Raw genomic sequence first — 16834 nt, forward strand, 5'->3', positions numbered from 1 at the left:
TCTATAGGTAGGTTAGGAAGACTTCCACATCTTAAGTTAAAGGGTCCAGTGGAGGCTTATCCATAAGCCAAATTTGTTATTATTTATTCTGCCTAAAGGTCTTACAATAATGATTACCTATGGGTGAACTCATAATCCAATTCTTTTCCAATTTTCATATAGCGGGGTTTTTGTGGAATGGCAAAATTAGTTTTGTTTAGTGATGTGTATGTTGGGCACGTTATAAAAATATTTGCGCAGAACAATCTTTGTCATTCTCTTTTCAATTTAGCAATTGAAGTCTCAAATTGAGTAAAATGAAAGTGTTCTCACATTGCCTGTAGATCTTGTTACAACTTTCTTTGCTATTGTTACCCATAATTCCATGATGACCAAAAAAGGCACATCAACTTTTACGTATTCCATTTCACTGGCATCAAAATATACAAATGATGCTATTCTATGCTAATTAGCTCCATACATGTAGTTTCACCTTCCATGAGAATGCTAATGTTTTATAAATGTTGTCAAAATTGAAAAAATGCAAAAGATAGTTGGATTTTTGGACACCAGTTGATATATAAGAGTCCAGTTTTGAACAAACAAAAATAAAGTTATTGTTACTATCTAGTCCCGGCAAATATATGGCGGTTTTCCATCCTTCCCAGTGAACACTTCTTTACAATTAAGTTGCGACATTCTCCAAGGGCTGGTGGAAACCAAACTTTTCGTTTTGCATATTTTATTGGTTTGCTTTTTATGTTCCCAATTTCTCCATCATTCATTGTTGATTTAAAGTCTTGTTGGAAATGCTTTTTGCACAGCTTTTTTTGGAAAGGAGTTTCTTTTTGATGGTGGCCTATGTAATTTTTCAGAGAAATGGGTGTTTCATCCATACTCAAGCCTTTGCACATTATTAAAGATATTCAATAAAATAACCCTCTACATCCTTGTACCTTCCTAACTACTTACTATAGGGTCACTATCATGTGACTCGGGGATAACTGAGGAGATGGTGCAGCTACTTGCTTCCTTGCTTGGCTGCTTTTGATTGTTTTCCACTCCCCTTGTGGGCAATTTTTCATTAATCTTCACTTCTAAATTTATTAGCTGGAGGTCGATTCTTTGACCTACTTAAAATTTTGAATGACAATTTCATCATAAATATCTTTTATCATTGAATTTCGCTCTACTACGCATATGATGGTGACTACTAACTTCCACTTATTTAAGGCTCGATATCCTTAGTGGACTAAAGGAATCACTTGTGGAGTGATGAGGATGCTTATTCTGAGTTATTTATGTTCCTCAAGCTGCGATTTGGAGATCTCTGATATTTGCTGGCGAGGAGGTATATTTACTCATCATAATACATTTCGCAGACATTGTGCACATTACACCCAGGCATCTTTCTCCCAAGGTGCTCAGAGCACTTCCATAATATTATTAAGAATGGATACGAGGATCAATTGCTTGTCCATAGGGTCCATATTATTTCTTCTTGCATCAAAATAGATAATATTATTGACGATTACCAGCATACAGAAAATATTGAGTTAAATGTTGTGATTACCCTTCTTGTGTGCCTCTCCAATTGTTTGCCTCTTTCCCACATCCTTGGTTATGCAAAGTGATAAGAGACAGATATGAAATGATAAACAAACCGACACTTTCAAAAATTAATAAAATCCTAAACTACACTTTCTTGGCCATGGTATCTCTTATTATATCCAATAGCTCCACAAACCTTTGCCAGGAAGTCTTATTGTGGCTTTTTCACGCTAACTTTCTCTTATGTGAATCCATTGGGTTCCATCAAGGGGATCACTTCTCTCATCATTTGGTTTTCCACCTATTTCTTGTTTCTGCTAGTTGTAGAATTGTTGGAATGGACCCTTGGATTCAACTGGCGATGGTTTGCAGGTCTGTGTTGGGTTTAGTATATGGTTATAGGTTGCTTTCCAAGAGAGTACTAACAACTTTACCATGATCATCTAGAGTAATCTTCAGGTTTTTTTTTTGTTGTGTCTGGTCTTGATATTGCATGTGCATGCAGGGTTGCATCGTGCCACTTTCTACGCATGTGCAGAGACATATCCTTAGAGTCAACAATAAATTGCCCCACCATCAAACATGCAACCTAGTACTTGTCACCTCGACCAAGTTGTCTTGCATGACTTCTGTTTAGTTGTTTGATCTTCTACTGGCTTGATAATAATCTTAAGACAATGCTATATGGTGCGTTATTCATTACGTGTCTCTTCTCTTTTGATCCTAACCATTAGCTGTGTTCTGATCATCTCATTAAGACTAACTATGTGTTTTCCTAGCTTCCAAGTATTTGGCCGATTCAAAAGCATTCATATAAATAATTAAGTAGCATGTCACAATTAGAAGATTTTGATTTGAAAGTGTGACCTACTCTCATCAGGACGAGTCAATGATAACCTTCCTTGAAGATGTAATGTTGTACACCTGTTGATTTATCACCCAAGTGCTTCCATTGCCATGTTAAATCGCGAGGATGCTGCAGCTATTCTCACCTTACGAGGCCATAAGCTGGTCCTTAAAGCCTTTGCGCATAAATCTAAAGTTTGTATGTATGTCTCTACTCTGAGATCTATATGTTCTCTCTAAAGGGAAGATTTCTTTGTGCATTTAGAAAGGCCCTATGGGGTAGTCGGAGAAGAATCCATTCACCGGCCAAACATTCACAGGAAAGTACATAGAAAAGAAAACACAGTGCAATGATAAATAATTTAGTACACACAACATAATATGACTCAAGAAGGTAGATTGAAATTGGCCCTGAGTAATAAGAAAGAAACTTACCTTCTTGTCACTCATAAATGCCCATTGATGAGAGTTGCTAATCTCTAGATCTTCAACAACAATTCTAGAAACCACCCCAATTATGGTTTTTCCTTGTCCACCCATGCCCATGCTATTGGATAGATGCAGTCATTTGCTTCTATGCCAACTCCTGTAGATTGTTGGCCTCCATAATATCCCTTCAAGAAACAAGCATCCATAGATATAACTTGCCTACAACTTGCTAGGGATCCTACTATGAGTATGGATAAGCATACATACATTGTTGAAAACAATAATAATGAACACTTGAACAAAATGTCAAGATAATAATTTAAAAATTAAGATAGATTCACCGATACACCTTGTTGCAATATTTTTTGCCCTCAAAGCTTTTAATTTAGTTATGTCAATATCTTGGTTGTTCCTCATAGCTTGTATTATGAATGCAAGCTTCCAAGATGGGTCTGCCATGACTTGTTCCAAGCATTGTTCCAGGCATTGTTCTTCTACATTTATCTTCAAGATGACCAAATTTAATTTGTATTGTGTTATTATCCTTGATGTATAGTTGATAGAAAATGTATCAAGGACTAACGAAGAGGTCATGACCCGCTCGGATCCTGATGGGCCAATCACACGAGCTCGGGCTAAGAGATTCAAGGAAGATCTTGCTTTGAGATTAATTCAAGATGTTCAACATAAAGATGGGTACAAGCTCACCATCAATAGAAGAACAAAATCTAGCCCACATCATTAAAGCTATCATCAATTAGCCTTGAAGAGAGCATAACATTGAAGGCATCTCATACATTGCATGCATGCATGAAGCTTGGATATTGGAGAAACATTAATGTATTCATTTCCATGCATGCATGAATGTTTAATGATAGCCTATATATTGGCAAAAACCATGGAATGTAGGGACTTTTGTAGCTTGAGTGAAAATTTCTCTTTGGTTCTTTGAAGAACTATCAAACTTATTAGGATTGTCCTGTGGCGTTCACCCTTGACTTATCAAATGGTTTCCCATTCCCATTTGTGGCGTCCTTGCTCTACCAAAGTTCTTGCTTCTTTATAAATAACGGGTCAAGGTTCTTCAAACACTAAACCTTAAAGTAAAATGATTGACGGGCTAATCTTGTTACAAGTTTCGTCAAGTGTTTGCCATGGTTCGTATCAGTTGGTATTAGAGAGAGGTTTTATTCTTAGCTTTGCTTATCTTAGTTATCTTTCTTTGATCTTCCATTTTGTGTTCTTCGTTATTCTTTTTGAGAGTGTTTCTATTTGAAATACCTTTTTAGGGAAAGTTGTCATTAAAAGACACCCTCATTTAGGCTGGTTACTCATCATTTGGTTTGTTTTTTTTTTAAAGAAGATTTAGTGATATTTCTTTTTTTCCTTTCAGTTCTTTTGTTTCCAGGACACCATTAATTCTCTCTTCTCATTCCTTTTGCTTCAAGTGAGCCATTATCTTCTCTTCACAATCCTTGAATTCACAATTAGTTTATTTTGTATACCCTTGCCCTCTCTAGACCATTCGATAAGCTTTTGTGTGAACTGATGCTGGTCCTTTTGATTTGAGTTTGATTGGTTTGATAAGAACCAATAGAGAAATTTCTGAGTGTTAGTTGAGTGCCACAAAAAATAGTGTGTTTAGTTCTTCTTTTTAGGAAATTTCATGGCTCAAAATAGTGAGAAAAATGCTACAAAAGGTGTCGATCCAAAGTTATTTATGGAGGCTATTATGGGGGAGATGTGGCACTTGATGAGGCAAGAATTAAGGGATGTTCATGAACGGTTAGATAGAATGGAGAATTCAAGACAAGATTCACCACAATCTCACAATTGAGGGAGAGCAAGACATGAATGAAGGGTTAAGGAGGATGGATGGAGTAGATTTGAGGGAGAAGAAGAACAAGGCTTGGTGGGTAACCATGGGAGGAATGGATGAGGTAGGTGAGCTTAGAACTGGGAAGATAATAACTTTAATGGCATAAAAATGAAGATTCATTCTTTTCAAGGAAAACATGACCCAGAGGCCTACCTTGAATGGGAGAAGAAGGTTGAGTTAGTATTTGATTGCCACAACTACTCCGAAATGAAGAAGGTAAAACTTGCAGCCACTAAGTTTTCTGATTATGCTATTATTTGGTGGGATTAATTGTTGCTGAATAGGAGAAGAAATGGAGAATGTCCAATAGAGACTTGGGAGGACATGAAAATTGTGATGAGGAAACGATTTGTTGTTCCTAGTCACTACTACCGCTAGTTGTTCCAAAAATTGCAAAGGCTTCAGCAAGGCAATCGAAGTGTGGAAGATTACTACAAGGTCATGGATTTTGCTATGATTCGAGATAATGTGGAAGAAGATCCGGAAGCTACAATAGCAAGATTTCTGAGTGGATTAAACCAAGAGATTCAAGATAGAGTGGAGATGCAACATTATGTGGAACTGGAAAATATGGTGCACATGGCAATTATTGTTGAGCGGCTCCTTAAGAGGAGGGGTAATAGGAGAGTAGCCTAAGATTCTAGCTCATTGACATTATGGAAACCAAATTATGCAAAAAAAAAAAAATGAGGAGAAGTTGACTACCAAGTCTAAAATCGAGCCAAAACAAGAACTCACAAGTCGTGACTATCAAGGTAAATTTTTGACTTCTCAAACTCATGACATTAAGTTCTTTTAGTCTCAAGGAAGGGGATATATAGCAAGCCAATGCCTGGACAAACAAGTTATGGTATTGCAAGACAATGGAGAGATTGAAACAGAAGATGAGTCGGACACTACTTCTAAATTGCCATTAGAGGATAACGATGAGGAAGAATATGCTGTTCATGGTGACTTGTTGGTGGCAAGGAGAGCTTTAAGTGGGCAAGCAAAAGAAGAAGATGAGTTGCAACAAGATAATCTCTTACATACTAGGAGCTTTGTCCACAACAAGGTATGTAGTGTGATTATTGATGGTGGGAGTTACATAAATGTTGTGAGCACTACTTCAGTGGAGAAATTGGGGTTGCCATTGCTCGTGCACCCAAGGCCATACAAGCTACAATGGCTTAATGATGGTGGTGAAGTGAAACAAGCAAGTACTAGTTCACTTCCAAATCGGTAAATAAGAAGATCATGTGTTATGTGATGTTGTACCCATGCAAGCTGGACACTTATTTCTTGGAAATCCTTGGCAATTTGATAAATGAGTGAAACATGATGGCTATACAAACAAATACTTCTTTGTGTTCCATGAAAGGCCGATTACTCTTGTTCCGATGATACCAAAATAGGTTTACAATGACCAAGTAAGATTGCAAAAAGAGAGTGATGACAAAAGAGAAAATGAAAGAAAGAAAAAGAGTGAAAATTAGAGAATTGTCAAGAAAAATAGGAGAGAAAAAGGAAAGTAAGGTTCAATGGTTGTGGGAAAATCATAGGGAAAATCTGAGGAAAAATCTGAGCATGTAAATCTAGATAGTAAAAGCAAAGCTGAATTTGTTAAGCAAATCCATGAGACAGCAAGGCTCAACATCAAACAAAGAACAAAGCAATATGTGAAACAAGCAAATAAAGGGAGACAGAAGCTTGTTCTAGAGCTGGTGGACTGGGTTTGGTTGCACTTAAGAAAGGAAAGGTTTCCAGCAAGCGGTGGTTTAAGCTTTTTCCATGAGGGGATGGACCATTTCAAGTTCTTAGCGCAATAATGATAATGCATACAAGCTAGATTTACCGTGTGAGTATAATGTTATTCCTACATTTAATATTGGTGATCTATCCTCTTTTGATGCAGGTGATGATTTGAGAGGAAATCTTATTCAAGAGGATGGGAATGATAGAAATGTATCAAGGACTAACCAAGAGGGGAATGACCCACTTCAGGTCACAATTGGACCAATCACACGAGCTTGGGCTAACATATTCAAGGAAGCTCTTGCTGAATTAATTCTAGATGTTCAACATAAAGATGGGTGAAAGCTCACCATTAATGAAGAACAAAACAGGTCCACATCATTAAAGCTGTCATCAGTTAGCCTTGAAGATAGCAGAACATTGAAGGCTTCTCATACTTTGCATGCATGCATGAAGCATGGATAGTGGAGAGACATTAATGTATTCATTTCCATGCATGCATGAGTGTTTAATGAATGGAGAAAGATTAAAGTGGAATTTTGTAACTTTATGATAGCCTATATATTGGCAAAAACCATGGAATGTAGGGACTTTTGGCTTGAGTGAAAATTTCTCTTTGGTTCTTTGAAGAACTATCGAACTTATTAGGATTGTCCTATGGTGTTCATCCTCAACTTATCAAATGGTTTCCCATCCCCATTTGTGGCATCCCCGCTATACCAAGGTTCTTGCTTCTTTATATGCAATGGGTCACGGTTCTTCCACTAGTAAACATGATGGTAAAACTATCAATGGGCTAATCTTGTTACGGGTTTCGTCAAGTGTTTGGTGGGGTTCGTATCATTGGTGAAGTTCACAGTTAAAATCGATAACCTTTTTTTTATAATATACCTTACACATGACCTTATTATTTGGCTTGAAGTTCATACAACCCTATTCTTGATCCCATAATTTTTCATTGCTTGCTTGAATTGTGCAGAACTCCTAAACTTCATCCCTATTTTAAACTGAGGATTCTTCATATTTGTCTACTCTCTAAATTAAAAATATTTGGGCTTTGTAAGATTGATCTCATCTTCATTAGTTGAAGAACATGATTGCAGCTCATCAGATTTAGCATAGTCAGTCTAGACATCCTACTAATCATTATCTACCACCTGACCAACATTCACATGGCATCAGATTCTTGATTAGTAGCAAAATCACCTTCCTCCCTTTCCTCCCCTTCACCCCTTTCACTGTTGAGAATATATTCAGAGTCATGAATATCACTCTCTGCATCACTTCCCTATCCCATATTTCTTTTTCCATCTCTCTCATCTTCTTGTAATTCATCCTCCTACACGCATTTATTGATCATATGTTCTTTAGGATCTCTAGTTTCTTGTAACTCATCACCCTGCAAACCTTCAGGATCCACATGTTCTTTAACATTATCAAAATCTTCATCACCAAATTCTTGTTGTAATTCATGCTCTTCCAAACCTTCAGGATCCACATGTTCTTTAGGAACTTCAAGATATTCGTCTCCAAATGCTTGAAATTCATCCTCCTGCAAGCCTTCCAGATCTACATGTTCTTCAGGATCTTCAAGTTCTTCATCTATAAGCCCTTTCTCAACTTCATCTAGATTATCTTCTACATCAACCACTGCTGCCTCCATATAATGACTTATACTTGCAAGATTTCCTAAAGTGTTCTCACCATAGGGACCATCCATCTTAACAATCTTCACATAAACACTTGTAATCCTACTCTGACCCACACTTGAAGCCATCCTAATGACATCTAAGTTGGATTTTATTTCTATCAACCTTACTACTTTGACTCCTACTTTCATTCCACCAAAAATTGCATCCATCTACATGAATCTTCAATTCACTGGCAATATCTAAAATCTCTAATTTAGATATGAAATCAGCATCACAAAATTCTACAAAACCTGTCATCCTATAATCACTCCAATTTGCAACATCATCCATCCCGTAGTAAAATTGTACTGTAAAATAATCAGCAAAGGGCACTGGACAAAAATAATGGAAAGGAGCTAAAAAATTATTGCTGATAATGTTCGAGTTAATGACATCTCATTATATAAGACATCTAATTATAAAACGTATCTAATTCAGAAGTAGTAAAGCATACTTGCAAATATGCCAAACAAGCAATGATCAAGAGTCATTAAAAGTATTCATTATGTACTTCACAAAGCATGTTTATTATCGAAGGAAACGCAGCCAAACAATAATTTTCTTCTTAACAAAATATGAACAACTTTCAAGGGTATAAAAAAGAACATCACATTTCATCTAGAAAATAAACATAGACAATAAACACCTTCCTCGTCATCATTAAGAATGTAATCACTCACACAACAAATACAGACAATAAGCGCAAATTCATTGTCTACTATCACAATGTACACATTAATTTGAATATTTCCATATTACAAAGCAATGTAAGAATGACTTGATAAAATGGCTAACAATATTTTGCCATTGCATCTTTCACACCTCTTATCTTCCAACCTTTGCCATTATGAACAACTATGGCTACACCATTTGGCCTTAACTTCAGTCATCCAAAAATGTAGGATTAGACTCAATTCCTTTTCCTTTATTTGCTTCACCACTAGTGGAGAAACAATTTTCTGATAATCACAAACGTCTGTGAGGCTTCAGGTATCTGCCTTACTCTCTCAAATATTCATGTGTTAATTAGGGATGATGGACCCTAACATAGAAAGGGAAAGGAGGATGACTGTGAATCTAATGGGGACACTGACTTGGATCAAGTAAGCCAAGTCAGCATCGAGCTAATGTGAATCGAATAACACATTAAAATAGTGTGACATAGCATTTCCGGCTGCCACGCCAGTGAATATTGGTCGGAAACCACCAAGTGACCTTCTGGTGAAAACAAATGAATACCTAATGACCAAAAACTTATAAATTGAAACATAATGACCAAAATAAAAATCGACTATAATACGGTGACCACATGAAAAATTTACCCTATTGCCAATATGGCTAGATGTCTATTTTCCAAATAGCCATGAAGACATCTTATCAAATGACAAGTGACTGGACACCAAAAGGCATTAAAAAAAGGGAAGTCTTGGGGTAATTTTAGCCCATAAATATTTTTTTTAAAATTGCTATTATCTTTTTCTAAAAAATCTTTTCGATTTTAAATTTTTTAAAAATTTATTTGTTTTCAAAAAATTATTAATATTTTTAAATAGAAATGATTGCATTTAAAAAAAAATTTCTACCTGTGTTTTAAATAGTTTAAAACCAATTTGCTTTTTTCCTACGAAATAGGCAATAAGTGCGCTCATTTAAAGGATGTCAAAGACATCAATAAATATGAAGTTAACATATCAACACATGTGATCAATTTGTTTTTTTAATTATTTTTAAAAACTTATTTTGGCACAATTTTTATAGAAAATTTCTTTCCTCTCACATGTAACGAGGTTTTTAAAAAAATAACTTTTCCCTTTTAATAAATAGGTTTTATAAAACACAAATGCGTCAAAAAAAAAGCTCAAAGATTCTTGTTGTTTAAAAACAATTAAAATTTTATTTAAAAAAATCAATAGTTTCTTTTTAAAAATGATGAGCTAAAAACAAGTCCAAAAGCTTTAAAAGAAGGTTTAATTTTAGGTTTTTGGGTCTTATGCTGACTAGCATTTGACAAAATGTATCTAAGGACACATTGGTGCATATAGCCCATGGGCCATTGTGGTAAAATATTCAAAAAACCATTTTTTTAATTAGTAATATTTCGCTATCAGCTTTGTGATCCGGCCTTTTGAATTGAATTGCCTTTCAAGTTTTTATACATAATTTTCATATTATATTTAAAATTTGAGATAGTACAAAAAAAACCTTTTGGTTTTTGAGATTTACAAAATAAAAAATAAGGTTCTTTTTTCCAATTCTATGATATGTGTTTTCCCAGATTTGAGAAAGAAAAACCATCAACGATGTTAACTTTATTAGGGGCAAAATCATCCATTCATGTAAAAATTCGACATATGGCATTAAAAACATGATTTTTCAACTTGATTTTGTTTGATTTTTGGAATTTAAGTTTGTTTTTGTTAAGTAGAATTTTGAAAGAGATTACTAAACTTAAAAATATATACATATTTATGTCATATAATTAGTTTTTAAACGAAATGATGATTTTGCCCATTTGAGTTAACATCATTAATGACTTAATGATTTTTCCACATTTTGCAAATTTGAGAACCATATATCATAGAAAAAAAACCTCACTCCTTATTTTGTAAATCTCGACAGGCACAAATGTTTTTTTTTTTTAAATTTTTGACATAAACCACAAGCATGCCCTTTGGATTCCATTAAATTACACCTTCATTTTGTTTTAAAATATTGTATATTTTTATGAAGAATTAAAAGTTTCTATCATTTAACCAATTACTAATATTTCCAAAATATCTTTAAAATAACCAAAATTATTTGACACAAATTTGCATAAATTTTTTTTATATTAATATAAATTGTACAAAGGAAAATAAAAGTAAAATGACCAGATATATAAAAAAATGACTATTTTGATTTTTAATAGATTTTTTAAAAAATAAATTATGTAATTTTAATTTCATATAGAATCATGTATAAGTCAACAACTTCTTAGGCTATTGGCACTTGGTTTCTTGTGCAAGGTATTCATTTCAGTTAGGACTCAAGGTCAAATCTAAGACTCACATATGATCAAGGTAAAGTATTAACTTCATATTTATACTTGTGATTGGTTTTTTTTTTTTTTAAATGGGATACGTTTGTCGGATATTTATTAAAAAAAAATTGACAAACAACATGTAGGATTTCGAATTCTCATAGATAGATATGAATGCACCAATTACTTTATAATACAAGTATTCATAATTTTTTATATAATTATATTATTTTTTAAAATATTAACAAATACTCAAAAAGAAAAAATTAATTGAAATAACAAAATACCAATGGTATCATCTTAAATCTCAACGATATGTCGCTCACATCCAATGGTATCCAATCTAAGCACTATTCCAAAATTTTTGGAGAAGTGAGCTGAAGTGGGGAAGTAGGCAAAATGACATTTTCTGAAGTGGGAGAAGTAATATCACTTCCAGTACTTTTGGTGTTTATTTGTCAAAAAGTGAGAATATAACATAAAAATTTAGGTGTTAGATGAAGTTCTTTGAGTTCAAAAAAGACTTTGGAAGTGAAAGAAAACAAGTTTTTATAGATTAGCTTCCCCCAACTTCAGCGAAAAAAATACTGAAGTGAGTTAGTTCAAAACCCACTTCATTCAGAAGTGGGTGAAGTGACAACACAAATGAACATCCGAAATAAGGAAAGCCAGACCATCCCTCACTTCCCTCCAGTTCCCCTGAAATGAACACCCCCCTTCTCTCTCATTCATTATTCAAAAGCCCAGAACTTGTTCTGGGCTTTTTCGGTTCTGGGCTTTTTCGAACGGGGGCCTAGGGTTTCAACTCTCCTCTTCTTCCTCCATCTCCTCCATTGAAACCATGGCAAAGCCCGGCCGAGCACTGCGCCATTCGGATTCTTGATTCCACTCAAGTTTGGTGTCGCGTTTGTCCTCGGACTCGGGTTCCCATTTCCGCTCACTTTCACGGTCTCACTCTCGGTCTAGATATAGGTCTTTCTCTTCTTCATCCTCGCAACTGCGCAGTGTGATCAATGGAAGCTGTTCTTCGCTTCCAAAGAGGAGATCCTCTCCCCCGCTTGCTAGGAAGTCCTTTCCACCTCCCAGGGATTCATCACCGCCTCCAGGAAGGTCATCTCTGGCTCCCCATTAGTCCTTGCCGAATTCCAAGACGTCACCGCCACTGCCTCTGTCTCTTAGGAAAAGGATTTTTTTTCAATGAGTTAGGGATTTGCTGTGGTTGTTTGCAAGACAGATGATCGTAAGTTTGATGTTTGGGATTTCCTGCTTCATTTTTGGTCTTCTTATTGGTTGTTTTTATAATTCCCAAGTTGTTAAGAAATTTTATTTCAAAAGGCATCACATTGTCCGCATATTTTCGTTGCCAAAATTAGTCGAGGTAAATGATGCTACTAAAATGTCATGATTATTGAGGGATTATGTGTTTTTAAAAGCAATCTATCCCACGATTAAAATTTTTACTGTGACATCTCGGAATGCTCTGTGAAAGTTTTGGTTTATATTTGTATTTTGCATCAAATACTTTTTTATATTATTTTTCGTGACTAAATGAAAAATATGTGGTTAGTATTCCTTGTTGGAAAGTGTTTTGATTATGGGGTTTCTAATTTGTCAGTTTTTGTTGATTTGCCATCCAAGAAGGGCTTAAAGCCTTAAAACTTTTAATGTTTGTGTTTGGTTGTAAATCACACCTTTTTTTTTATTTAATTCCTTGATGAAATCATATATTATTGTGGCTATCTTTTGTTGCTGGGTTATTGTTTGGTTCTGCAATTTCAATCCTTGCATTTTTCTTGTTTTAAGCATGTGCATATCCACTAATAAAAGTGTTGCCTACATGTTCCTTTCTCTTGGAGAGGGCTAATTTTCAAGGCTCAAAGCTTTTGATCTAATAAACACTTACCCCTTCTTTGGTTCACGCTGGGGAGAATAGGAGCAAAGAGGGGAAGAAAAATGGAGGGTTTGAAAAAAAAAATTTTCGTTGAAAGGAGAAGTAAGGAGGAGTAAGGAGAGATATAATGTGTATTTTATTAATTTGCCCTTTAATATAAAATTGAGCATAATAACTTTTTATATGTGCATTTGTGTTATTATTATATGTGCATTTGTGTTGTTGGACTTGAAAATTTGGTATTAAAATTCAGTTGAGATGTCAGTGATGTTAGAATCTAAATTTCTTTAAGTTTATTTCTGTCTAGCTTATTGCCAATTTTGTATACTTGAATTGATCTTGGTTATAGCCCCCATAATGACCTATGAAACTAGTTTAAATGGTTGGAACTTACTCATTGGGTTTTGGCTGCATTTGTTTTGTTAGGCTGGACTTGAGTTTAAAGTGAGTAATCTTTTGAGCCCTATCACATAACTGACTGCAATCTGGCCTGAATGTGTTAAAAATAATTACATAATTTAGTGTATCTTAATAATTCAGATTAAGAAAATTACGGTGAATACTACACTTCTCTATAAAAAAAAATTAAGATATAATTTAATTGAATGTGACCATGTTAATTGATGTTGAAAGGGCTTTGTTATTCATTGCTCGAATATTTGCAAGAATAAGCCAAGTTCTGCGATAGATCAAAAGAATATTAATGTATGCTGACCTAGAAGATATTCTTGAGATGCACCCTGCATGGTCATATGCATTGACTGGTATTTATTGGAATTGTCACATTTATGTAGCACTTTAAAAACACAAAAGTAAAGTACACTCTATTGTCTTCTTATTGAGTGATGGCTTATCCGATATTTGCCCCAACTGACTATATTTCAACTATAATATGAAGCTTTATCACTGTTTAGTGTGAGAATTTTTTTTATCTTCTAACAAATGCTGTCACTGAGGAATTTTACTCTTATATTTAGGAAGGATGGTCCATATTGTCCAATCACTTTTCTTTGTTTTCTGGGATTTACTATAGAGGAAAAAGCTCTATCTTTGATCTTGTTCTGATTTTTGTTCCAGTCCATGAAGGCGAATGCGGTCTCTATCACCACCATTGAAAAAGACTTTCATCACTAAGGTTTGATTTTCATAAATATTTAGTCTCAATATAATACAAAAAAATTGGTATGGTGTTTTCGAGGATGAAATTTTTTATGTTCAATTCATGGTTTTGTTTCTTATTTTTATTTTTTTAAATTTCAATAACAAACATTGATCCATTTTGATAGTTTCTTTCATTCTGGACAACCACAGGATATTTCAAAAAATGAGTACTATTAGGTCAAGTGATTGGCATCCCAAATCTCCTTCTCTTCTCATAGTCTATCCAAAAGAGAATTTAGAACCTCTTGATCGTGAACTGCTAAATTGGGGGAATTGATCTCAGTGGATATCTTTGCTTTGGAATAAAACATACTTAAATTAAAAATATACATAAAAGTCTTAAATTTAAAAAATTGTGTATTTATTAAAATTTAGGTAGCTTCCTAAATATTTTTGAATAAGTTTAAAGCACGTGGCACATCTTAATATGGCCCATTTTTTCTTGGAAATTCAATGAGGGAAATTGTCATTATTTGCTTCTCCTTTCACATGAAATAGAAGTCTGCTTGTTCTTCCATGAAACTCTTAATTTTTTCAATGCCTATATTCACAGTATCAGTGAACAATATTGTTTTGTGGTAACAATTGAGGGGTCTGCTTTGTTGGGTCAATCTGGTCCTAGAAAACTGATTTGTTAGTCTTGTAACCAAGTAGACCGATAACCATGTTAGATATTCATGTTTCCCCGTCTGTGTTCCTGTCTCATCTGAAATCCTTTATTAAATTTTCCTATAATGATATACTTATTATTCCTTTGTATTGTTCTAAGCCATGTTCAGTGCAAATTTCTCTCTAGGGCACTAACATGAATATAGATTCTATCACTTTAATTTTTATAATATCATTTAAAATAATATAATTTAATATATTTTTTAAAATTTTTATATCAAATAATTTACACAAATTTCAAACAAATATAATATGAGTTAAGCGTGACAGGACCCATGCACACATTACACGTGTTCAGACTTCCAACCATCAGATCCCGCTCCGAACACCCACACACTACACGTGTCCAGACTCAATTACCTCATGCAAACCGATGAGCGAAAACCCTAGAATCCAAACGCCCCTCTTCATCCCTCACCGGAGCCTCGCCCTCTGGTGACCACCTCCATCCCTCCGACAGCCTTCCCATTCAGCGCTGGAGGACCGGACTCTTGCATTGGAGCGAAGATCAAGATTAGAATGTGAAGATTCAGCATCAATCTGTTTCAAACCCCAACATCGTCCCAAACCCCGATATGGATAGCCCTCGACCTCTCCATCCCAGCATCTGTTTCTCGGCCACCATTTTTGTTGTTTCTTGGATGGTTTTTTTTTGGCTTTTTTAATGCTCCAATTAGGGTTTGGAGAAATTGATCTTCTACTTCTTCTTTCAGAGCGATCATGGCGACAGCATCTGGCAAGCCTTCCCTGATTCACTTACGTGACAGAGAATAGAGATTGGTGAGGATGGTGAGGGGTGAAGATCATATCTTCATCTCTTGGTTTTTAGTTTAATTTTATTGTTGAGAGATTGTTTTTTGCATAAAGATTGCTTCTTGAATTGCATTTTCTATTATAGTGGGAGATTATGCATAACTATTACATTTTCTTTATGAGGCCTGGTTTAGTTTTATTAAAAGTGAGCTTTTTTTTTTGTGGTCGTTTTGTGAGGCTTTCTTTGTTGTTTTGTTTTTTTATTTTCCTATTCAAAAGAAGGTTCCTCTTCTTTTGTTTTTCCCCCTCCTTTTCACAGGTTGTATTTTTCTTTTGTTTTTTTTTGTTGATTGAGATGGTGTAAGTTTGTTGTTACTGTCCAGTATTGGCCTACATTCAGAAAGAAAATTTTCATTTGAAAGCCACACAGTTAAAAAAAAATTCATCACACTTAATTATAAATGATGTTAATTTAGTTAAGAACTAATGAATCCTGGATAAACTATGTACTAAAATATCCTGACCATGTATTCTAAAGGATGCATCATAAACTCAACAGCTTTGCTGTATTAAGCGAAATTAAGCTCTAAAAAAAACACACTTAAATTTTTTCTAGGTTTCCAAATTTAAGCCTCTTTATTTGATGCTTGTTTTATTACAGACACTAAAATGGACTGTTGTACATCAAGAAATGAGGAAAAAAATCGCTTTACAAATTTAATTGAGGAGGTTTCTTGCATTAACTAGCATGCTTCTTGTCTTGTTCCAGGAGATGCTGAACTTACTTAGGCGGATATTGCCATATTTTACCATCCTTCAAACTGTATCCCAATTTAGCGAATGTATCAGCTACTCTATTATATCTTCTGCAGACGTGAGTCTTTTGTAGATTTGTGAACTTCGATGCAATTACATCTATTTCTTTAGCTTGCTTTGAATCTTCTTTTGCTTTGATCACAGCCTTCATTTTCAAATGGTCTATAACATTCTTGGCATCACCTTCAATCACTAAGTCCACCAAATTATTATTCAAAGCTATCCTGAGCCTTCTTTTGCAGAGAGAAACTCGGCTACTGAGCTGGTAGCATTACGCATCGGTGCAGCATATCCCAAAAGAAAGAGTCCATCAGAGTCTCTGAAAACCCCACCAATTGCAGCAATTTTAGTCTTGGGTCGTGAAGAAGCTTCAAAATTTAGTTTAATATATCCTTCTATGGGTTTCTGCCAATTGT

This window comes from Dioscorea cayenensis, chromosome 11 (genome assembly GCF_009730915.1).
Source record: "Dioscorea cayenensis subsp. rotundata cultivar TDr96_F1 chromosome 11, TDr96_F1_v2_PseudoChromosome.rev07_lg8_w22 25.fasta, whole genome shotgun sequence".
In the NCBI taxonomy this organism is placed as follows: domain Eukaryota; kingdom Viridiplantae; phylum Streptophyta; class Magnoliopsida; order Dioscoreales; family Dioscoreaceae; genus Dioscorea; species Dioscorea cayenensis.